Raw genomic sequence first — 10,681 nt, forward strand, 5'->3', positions numbered from 1 at the left:
TGGATTGGACATCCCTTATTTCAGGGCACGACAAGTGATAGTCGAGATCCTGGCAGAGAATGTGATTCAGTTCTCCAGTCCTGGATGGTACTGAGTCATGAGGGGAATGTTCCTCTGTGGCCAGACGGTGGGACTTTGGGAGTGACTGGAAAGATAAGGTACAGGAGACCTATTTTTTGTACAAGGATGGGAGAGTAATTACGGTCTGTGAAGGTCTGAGTGAGACCTTCAGTATATTTTGAGAGGGACTGCTTGTCACTACAGATGCAATGCTCACGTATGGCACGGGTGTATGGAATGGGTGGCAGTTGTCGAAGTGGAGGTATTGCTGGTGGTGAGGAGGAAGTCAATATCTAGAAAGGTGGCTTATTGGGTTGAGTAGGACCAGGTGAAGCGAATGGGGGAGAAGTTATTTAGGTTCTGGAGGAGTGTGGACAGGTTGTCTCCATCCTCGATCCAGAGCACGAAGATGTCATCAATGAATCTGAATCAAGTGAGGTGTTTGGGATTGTGTGTGTTCAGGAAGGATTCCTCCAGATGGCCCATAGGACGGTGCCATGCAGGTGTCCATAGCCGTACCCCAGATTTGCTTGTAGGTAATGCCTTCAAAGGAGAAGTAATTGTGGGTGAGGACATAGTTTGTCATGGCAGTTGTTGGTGTGGAATCCGTCGGGCACTGGGAAAAGTAGTGTTCAATAGCAGTAAGGCCATGGGCAATAGTGATGTTAGTATAAAGGGAGGTGATGTCAATAGTGATGAGCAGGGCACTGTGTGATAAAGGAACAGGAACTGTGAAGAGTCAATGGAGGATGTGGTTGATATCTTTTATAAAGGACGGCAAGTTGCAGTTACTTTGTCTGAGGTGGTGGTCTAAGAGAGCAGAGATTCTGTCAGTAGGGGCAATGTAACCGGTCACAATGGGGTGTCCTGGATGGTTTGTTTTATGGATTTTAGGAAACATTTAGGAATGCAAGGAGTGGTAAGGATGAGAAGAGATGAACTGATGACCAACAAGCTGTATGTCTGCATGCACGGCGATTGATAAGCAGTGGCCAAGAAACAGCTGAACCACCCTGTTGCTGAGCACGCTGCCCAACACTAAATTCTTCATTTCAGTGACTGCTTCACAGTCTGTGCCATCTGAATCCTTCCCACTAACACCAGCTTTTCTGATTTTTGCAGGCAGGCACTCTCCAAGCAGTATACCCTACGTTTCCATAATCCTCCTGGCCTCAACTTGGTACAGTACTTCCCAGTCCCATCGATGGAACAGAGCAGCCACAGCTTGTGCTGAATGCACCCGTGCATTGTCGTGCAAAATAATGGGTGGGTTGTGCAGAAAGTTTCGCCGCTTCTTTCACAAAGCTGGTCGCAGGTGATGCTCCAAAAACAAACAGTAATACTGTGCGTTGACAGTCTGCCGTGGAGGAATGTAATGCGTTAGGATAATACCATCACAGTCGTACATGAGAATCACCATAACTTTCACCATGCTGGGGCTCTGACGCACTTTCGACTTTTGCGGCGACCCATAATGACGTCATTCTTTGGATTGGTGTTTTGGTTTTGGCTTGTACAATGTGGCCCATGTCTCATCAAGTGTTATAATACGGTATAAGAACGCCTCTCCTCCGCACTCATAGTGCTCCAAATGTGTCTGAGCAGCGTTGTAATGCATCCACATCTGCATTTTCTTCAAGTCATGTGGAACCCATTGTGATGCAATTTTTCGCATGCCCAGGCATTCCTTCAGGATGCGAAGCACCATCGTATGCGCTAATCCAGTTTCGTGGGTGAGCTCACGAATCATATGGCATCGACCACTGTCAACTAACGTGGCAACAGCATGCACTACTTCTTCAGAGATGCTAGGACAACCTGCCCGATGCATGTCTGCCACAGTTTGCCGACCTTCGTTGAAGGCTTTTACCCAACGTGCCAATGTTCTGTACGGCAATGCCGATTCCCCACTTGCCTCTTGAAGACCTTGATGACACAGTTGTACTGTATGGCCTCTGGCACATTCAGTCTTGATCCAACTCCATTGTTCCTGTTCCAAAAACATAGTGACACCATTACGTTGGACCACTCGCTCACAAGTGACTGTGTTTACCTCAATAGTACGCATGCTGGTGACGTGAGACGGGCGAGTCCATTTGCTTGGAGGTAAGGTAGGTATGTCAACAACGTGTGCTATCAGTGACTGTAGTAGATTCCATTGCATACTGTCTCCACAGCAGTGTTGCCACTATTTAAATTCCAACCTATGCATTAATGTAAAATATTGATGTGAAATGTAGGAAAGCAAATGTTATTTAGTAAAAACAAATGGAAAGTACAGAGAAATGCATTTTAAAAAAGAAGAATTAAACACTTCTGCAAAATTCATAAAAGGCTAGTATTGTGGATTATGTGGTGCTCCTTGACTTAGTTTCAGCTGATGGTATGATTTTGTAATAAACTCAATTGAAAATTGTGATACAAAAGAATCGTGTTATGGAAGTTCATTTTATTGTAAGACAAATCTGTCAGTGTCTTTAGTGGAAAGTACAAAAATTTAATTGTTCTTACCTCTTTAAGGCATACGAAGCTTGCTTCAGCAGGGGAAGTGTTAATTTTGCTGAGGAACAATCCTCCTAGACAATGCACGCAGGCAACCAGGCCAAGTACCGATTCACTCAGAATGGGTGTATCAGTGTAATCTGATTGAAGCAAAAGTCATTCTGAACAGTATAGGGATGAGACTGCGAGAATTGTGCCCAGATCTGAAGAGAATTGCTCTTACCGTATCTGATACTTTTTGATTTCTTGGGATCATTAATAGCATTGTAAAGCACCAGGAGTTTAGGATTAGTGCTTCAGAAACACACGAATCAACAAATTTCTACTTGCGAAAGAGGAGTAATTAATACATCAAACAATGTATACTTCAAATAGCATATGCTTTGCTCTACCATATCTCCCCTGAAATATTGATCTGACAAGAAGGCCTAGGTAACAAGAAGTATACTTGAGGAATGATTTTTGAAATCCAAGTTGAAGACAAAAATCAGAAAGAAGAAAATACTGTTGTGAGGTAGATGCTACTGTTGAACCGATATTACGAGGGTGATCCCAAAAGTAAGGTCTCAATATTATGAGGGTAATCCCAAAAGCAAGGTCTCCTATTTTTTTTTTTTTTTATAAGTACAGAACTCTGTTTGTGTGGCAGTTGATCACACTGTTATGAAGAGTGCTTCACGTGTTGTGTGTAAACATGCGCACACCATGCTGGGGTACTCAGTCTTGGCTTGGCAGCCGTTGAGAATGGAGCTCCCGTTGGATGTTACCGCCAAGTGCGAATTGCGCGCAGTTATTCGGTTTTTGAACGCAAAGGGCACTGCGCTGATTGAAATTCATCACCAATCAGCAGTGTATGGTGAGTTGTGCATGGATCTCAAAAATGTTCATAAGTGGTGTAGAGAGTTTGCAGCTGGTCGGACTGAAATCCATGACGAACAAAGGAGCAGGAGACCGTCCATTTCCGAGGAGACAGTGTTGAAGGTTGCGCAAGCATGCGTGAAGATCGGCAGATCACCCTGGATTATCTGTACACGTTGGTTCCTTAGGTTTCCTGGAGCACCGCTCACAGAATTTTAACAGAAACATTGAACAACCGGAAGGCGTGCGCAAGATGGGTGCCACGGATGCTGACTGAAGACCACATGCGGCAATGTGTTGATGCTTCCCGCGCACTTCTTCACTGCCTTGCAGCCGAACGGGAAAACTTTCTGGATTCAATTGTCACGGGAGATGAAACCTGGGCATACCACTTTACACCTGAGACCAAGCAATAACCACACAAGTGGCGGCATCGTTCTTCGCCAAAGCCGCGGAAATTCAAACAAACACAGTCTGCCAGTAAAGTCATGACAACCATTTTTTGGGATTGGAAAAGCATATTGTTGGTCGACTTTATGCCCACTGGAACCACAATTAATGCTGACAGGTACTGTGAGACACTGAAAAAACTCAAACTGGCAATTCAGAATCGGAGAAGAGGAATGTTGAGCAAGGGCGTACACATTCTCCATGACAACGCTTGCCCACACATCGCTAAGCAAACCGTTGCTCTCCTGCAACAGTTTCAGTGGAACACAATCACCCACCCCCCCTATAGTCCTGACTTGGCACCCAGTGACTATCACTTGTTCCCTAATTTAAAAGAACATTTGGCTGGAAAGTGATTCAGATCCGACGACGAGGTGAAAGAAGAGGTTCATAATTTTCTGAACAGTATGGGTATACAAAAACTGCCACAGTGTGTACAAAAATGCATCAACAGAAATGGTAATTATGTCAAAAAATAGCTAAATGTTCAAGCTATAAACTGATGTAAACCATTGTAGAAATAAAGAGGTCTATGTGCTTATAAAAAAAAATAGGAGACCTTACTTTTGGGATTACCCTCATAATAGAGAACACTCCTCCAACATGGTGTAAGCAGCCCACTCACAGATTTAATGTTAGAGCACTTGTCTTTTTGTATTAGTATACTGGGCTTTTAGAAATCTCATGAACAGGCACTTTGTGTGCCCATCTCTCCTCCTCCCTTACACACAAAACATGATGTTAATGAGTTGTTGTTAGCATGGCTAAACATGCATTTCTCAATCATTTTTCATTTGGGGCACACTGAAGTTCATTTAAAATTTTACAACATCCCTAAATGTGATTTTCTTCCTGGATGCAATAAAGCAAACGCATAAGCACATACAATAATTTTTTTTATATGGAGTGACTATCTGATACAAAATTTACAAAATTTATTACATAGTGGTCTTCAATAGAAATATATGAATATATCAATAAGGTATGCAATCAAGTAAACTTACTACTCTCACGAAGAAAAACAAAAATTTCTCAACACATGACAACCATTTGAAACACACTAGTCTATCATGACATGGTAGTTGAGAAACGTAAGCCAAACAACACATATTGAAGACTTAGGCTGGGACTGCCAGCCATAAATGTGAAGATCTGTGCCTATTGTTTTCTTTATTTTATGGCCATTCTGGCAATCTTGATTGATGGCTGTCAAAATGCAGTATGAGAAAAGAATTGTAAACACCTGCCACACACTTCAACTACTAGTGATCAATGGCAAGTAAGCTCCCAAATAATGAAACAGATTGTAGACAATAAATTATGTTTTCTTGTTGTAGCTGCAGTTTTGATATCATTTTACAGTCTTCAGGGGTATGAACATTTGCAGATCATTGCCAAAACAGAGTACTTGATCCCTCTGTTTTGTCACTTCCTTGTACAACCCTTAATGAACTACAGAACAGGGCAGTTCCAACACCCAGCACAGTACAGAAAACCTGACACACTCCTCACAAGGACAGGCACTTTGCCTGAGGCACATCTTAATCTCAACTCTGAGTTTGCAATTGTCCCATCAAGGCATGTCGGGACTTCATTTAGTTTACATGGTAGAGCCATTATAGCAGAGTATGAAGACCATGATTGTCCTATATTGTAGATGTGGACCCAAATGTGGAAAGAATAATATTTCTGCATTGGAAGAGAGAAAGATATTGTGAAATATCAAGGTTGAAAAGGATCTACTTTAAGTACAGGGATTGACGAAAATATGGAAACACCACAAGAAATACAAGCTTGAACATAAATGCAGATACTAGCCAAGCATGCAGGTTACACTGGGTTTATTTGACCATGAAAAGCACCTGTGCAACGTCCTTAATACATTGGAAGTGTCAGTCACATTTAGAACACAGTTCTGCAATGTTCTCAATATGTTGCAAGTGTTGGACGTGGCCAGAGCAATGTTCCGTGTAGTTAAAGTGCATTATGTTGGATCTAAGTGAGTTTGAATGTGGGAAAATTATTGGTGCTCATATTGTGGGTGCATCCATAAGCAAGGGAGCTGAAGCTGTTGGTGTTTCAAGAGGTATTTTATCGAAAGTTTATACCACTTACAGTGAAAGTGGAAAATCATCATCTGATAAGTGCAGATGAAAGTGTGAGCTGAGCGCTCATGGCAGACAATTGCTGAAGAGATTAGTGATGAAAAATTTGAGGATTACAGGTGCAAATCCTGTCAACACCAAAACAACATGAAGGGCACTCCATAAGCAGGGGATTGCAAAGCGAGCTCCATCAGTGATGCAAAAGTCCGTGACATGGAAATGTGGTGCCAATATCTGGACTGTGGAGCAATATAAGATATAATTTGCTCAGGTGAGTCTTGTTTCACACTGTTTCCAACTTCTGGCTGAATTTACGTCCCAAGAGTGATTCGTGGTGGGGTATCAGCGATGATTTCGGCAGCCATATTGTGGCACTCCATGGGACTCATACTTACTTTGCATGGTCATGTTACTACCAAGGATTACATCAACATTTTGGTTGATCAGGTCCATGCCAAGGTACAGTGTTTGTTCCCCAATGGCGATGCTGTATTCCAAGACAACACAGGGCCCCTGTTCAACAGCTCACATTGTGTGGAGGACGAATTGTCGCATTGCCCCTGGCCATCATAGTCACCAGACCTGACTGTTATTGAGCCTGTGTGGTTTCCTTTGGACAGGAGGGCATGTGATCACTATCTGCCACTATCATTGATACCTCAACTTGCCACTATTTTGCAGGAAGAATGGTATAAGATTCCCTTGGAAACCGTATAGGACATGTATTTATCCATTCCAGGATGACTAGAAGCTGTACTGAATGTCACAGGGTTTCCTGCAATGTTTTGGTGTGGTGTGCCCATATTGTTGTCCAATACCTGTATATGAGGTTCAGCCTAGAGTGACATCCAGTAACAGTGTTAGGAGTTCTGTAGCCCAGTTGCCATGGATACATAGTAACATTCCAAAGCATGGAAACAATCATTTCGGTTCAACCCTAGGCTGTTAAGGATAGTTTCTGCTTACCAATTTGACACACGGTTTTGGAACTTCTCCTAATATGAATATAGAAGGTAGGCTTGATACATCCACTACATAAGAAAGGCAATAACCAAGATATTAACAAATACAGAGAAATTTTTTTGCTACCAGTTGCATATAACATACGAGGGTTTCCTTGCCAAATTTGGTAAAAGAATGTGGAATTTGTTGTGGTACATGGTGAAATATTTCCGCTTCATGCCCTATAGTTTCATAAAGTTCTGATTGGTGGTGGCGCAATATGTAGCCTTCAAAATGGTGTCTGTAATGGAGCTACATTCCAAGAAGAGAGATATGACTGAGTTTCTTTTGACAGAAAACCAGAGCATCACAGATATTCGTAGGAACTTGCAGAATGCCTACAGAGGCCTGTCAGTGAACGAAAGCATTGTGAGTCATTTTGGCAGTGTGTGTCATCATGAACCAGGTCACGCAGATATGTTCGATCTCGTGGGTGGTAGCCAGCTGCACACAGCTGTAACTCCTACAATGTTTCAATATGCGGACACACTAATTTGGGGTGATTGATGGACCACACTCAAACACTTCACTGCTCATCTGGATGTCTGTATTGGTAGTGCTGACATGCTTGTCCATCACTTGGGGTATTTGAAGGTAAGTGCCCCAAGTAGAGTCAACACTGCAGTCATTTAGGCGAACACCAACATGGCTTTTGGAAGGGATCACATTCTCAACAGATGTTTCATCAGAAGCCAGGTTACTGAATTCTAAAGATGGTGTAGTAATGTGTGTTGCCTTCTAAAAGGCACTATGTTGGCATAGGAACTATAGATAAAATAATCTGAGAATTTGGCTTAAAGCAAATAAAATTCTTGAAACACATACAGACATAGTATTTAGTGAAATTTATGGGTGACATATCTTAGCCCTTCAAAATAAATCCAGATGTATGCGATGTGATGACATGTCCCCAATTCTTTTTGATTGTGCTCTGTTATAAAACAGTGAGAATTTGGAATGAAAAACTGGATGAATGTGAGATTTCACTGATAAGATTGCAAAGAGGAAACAAAAATACTGGAATAAATTGTCTCATGTTTGCAGATGACAAATAATTTCTGAGAATGTGACATCTCCTATAATACAAATTACTGTTTCTGAAGAAATAGTGAATAACACAAGCTTAAGAATTGCTGGAGAAAAAATAATTTTTTTTTTTACAAACATTAAAAATGCACTGCTAGTCATCGAATATCAGGAAGGGCATATGGTATAATTAAGTAAGACTTTCACAATAAAAACGCCTCTCTGAAAATGCAAAAATAAGGTAACATGATACACTAGTGAAGACAGGATGTGTGTATGCAAGCAAATGTCTAAGTGTTAAACTATAACTTTGAAAAATCAGAAAGGCAAATCACTGAGAAAGTAGTAGGCCCATGAAAAACTATGGACGAAAGGCAAATCGTTGAGAAAGCAGTAGGCCTGTGAAAAACTATCGGAGACTGGAAGTAATGGTGAAATAATAAGAAAAAGAAGACTGGCATTTTTAGGTCATTTACATCGAATGCAAGTCAGCATATTAACAAAAAACATCTTTAAATACTTGTGGAATAAAAAGTCAACAAGAAGTTGGACCCACGAAGAAAAAAAAGATTTGGAGAAAAAAGTGAGAGTGAGAGCGAGGGCGAGGGTGAGGGTGTGGGTGTCTAATGAAATATCCTTACATGTAAGGTATAACAGCAATCTTCCATACAAACATATTGCCTGGATGACTATCAAACATTTAGGATACACTAAGCTTTGTATATTTCCTGTCAAATTTATTTCTTGGCATACAACACTTTCTCAATCTCAGCAAGTCAGTTATATAAAAAACGACACCATCTTGCCACCCCTCCACCCCCTCTCTTGAATAAATTTCTGCAGACACTAATGAAACATACTTCTTTTCTATTTGTTGATGGTTAGAACCACAAAAAGTACTAGTACAGCACTTCATCACAATCGAGAAAATGAACATACCAGCCATTGCAAAGCTGACAGCAATCCTCAGTCCCTATGTTTGGTGAGGTAATTTACCATTGCTTGCACCAAGACTTCATGACTATGGGGTCTAAAACTTCCATAGCTGGCTTTGTCAGCATTGTCTCTGTCATGTTCTCCAAGCAAGTCCTGTTGCTAAAGTTCTCATTAATTATATGAAGCATGGTCTGTTCTTTCAGACATGTGTGAAAGAACAGACACCACACAGAATCCGCAGCTGTGATGCATCATATGTAAATTGGAGATGGAAGTGGGAGAAAGGAAAGGGCAGGGACTAATGATGTGAACTGCATCAGGAATTTATGCGGAGTCCGCAGTAAGAAGTGAAAATGTGTGGTGGGCTGGGATCTCCTAATTACTAGGCAGCTGTATTAATCAGTGCGCTACATGGACACAGTGTTTATTGCAATTGCATGGCCTCTCAGTCGACATGCTCTCCCACCCAGCACCATCTATCTGCAGTCCCTGACCATGTCCTCCAGGCTTGCTACTGTGAGATTACCAGAGGTCGGACATAATTGAGCATTCGCACTGAAGTTGGAGGATTTGTTGCTCATCGAGGTGGATCAGTTATATGAATGCGTGGTGTCTTTACTTTCGCACATGTCCGAAAGAACAGACACTGTGCAGAATCTGCAGCTTTGATACATTATATGTATATTGAAGGCGGAGGGGGAGAAAGGCAAAAGGCAAAAGGCAAAAGGCAAAAGGCAAAAGGCAAAAGGCAAAAGGCAAAAGGCAAAAGGCAAAAGGCAAAAGGCAAAAGGCAAAAGGCAAAAGGCAAAAGGCAAAAGGCAAAAGGCAAAAGGCAAAAGGCAAAAGGCAAAAGGCAAAAGGCAAAAGGCAAAAGGCAAAAGGCAAAAGGCAAAAGGCAAAAGGCAAAAGGCAAAAGGCAAAAGGCAAAAGGCAAAAGGCAAAAGGCAAAAGGCAAAAGGCAAAAGGCAAAAGGCAAAAGGCAAAAGGCAAAAGGCAAAAGGCAAAAGGCAAAAGGCAAAAGGCAAAAGGCAAAAGGCAAAAGGCAAAAGGCAAAAGGCAAAAGGCAAAAGGCAAAAGGCAAAAGGCAAAAGGCAAAAGGCAAAAGGCAAAAGGCAAAAGGCAAAAGGCAAAAGGCAAAAGGCAAAAGGCAAAAGGCAAAAGGCAAAAGGCAAAAGGCAAAAGGCAAAAGGCAAAAGGCAAAAGGCAAAAGGCAAAAGGCAAAAGGCAAAAGGCAAAAGGCAAAAGGCAAAAGGCAAAAGGCAAAAGGCAAAAGGCAAAAGGCAAAAGGCAAAAGGCAAAAGGCAAAAGGCAAAAGGCAAAAGGCAAAAGGCAAAAGGCAAAAGGCAAAAGGCAAAAGGCAAAAGGCAAAAGGCAAAAGGCAAAAGGCAAAAGGCAAAAGGCAAAAGGCAAAAGGCAAAAGGCAAAAGGCAAAAGGCAAAAGGCAAAAGGCAAAAGGCAAAAGGCAAAAGGCAAAAGGCAAAAGGCAAAAGGCAAAAGGCAAAAGGCAAAAGGCAAAAGGCAAAAGGCAAAAGGCAAAAGGCAAAAGGCAAAAGGCAAAAGGCAAAAGGCAAAAGGCAAAAGGCAAAAGGCAAAAGGCAAAAGGCAAAAGGCAAAAGGCAAAAGGCAAAAGGCAAAAGGCAAAAGGCAAAAGGCAAAAGGCAAAAGGCAAAAGGCAAAAGGCAAAAGGCAAAAGGCAAAAGGCAAAAGGCAAAAGGCAAAAGGCAAAAGGCAAAAGGCAAAAG

The sequence above is a fragment of the Schistocerca piceifrons genome, chromosome 6 (assembly GCF_021461385.2).
Source record: "Schistocerca piceifrons isolate TAMUIC-IGC-003096 chromosome 6, iqSchPice1.1, whole genome shotgun sequence".
Lineage (NCBI taxonomy): Eukaryota > Metazoa > Arthropoda > Insecta > Orthoptera > Acrididae > Schistocerca > Schistocerca piceifrons.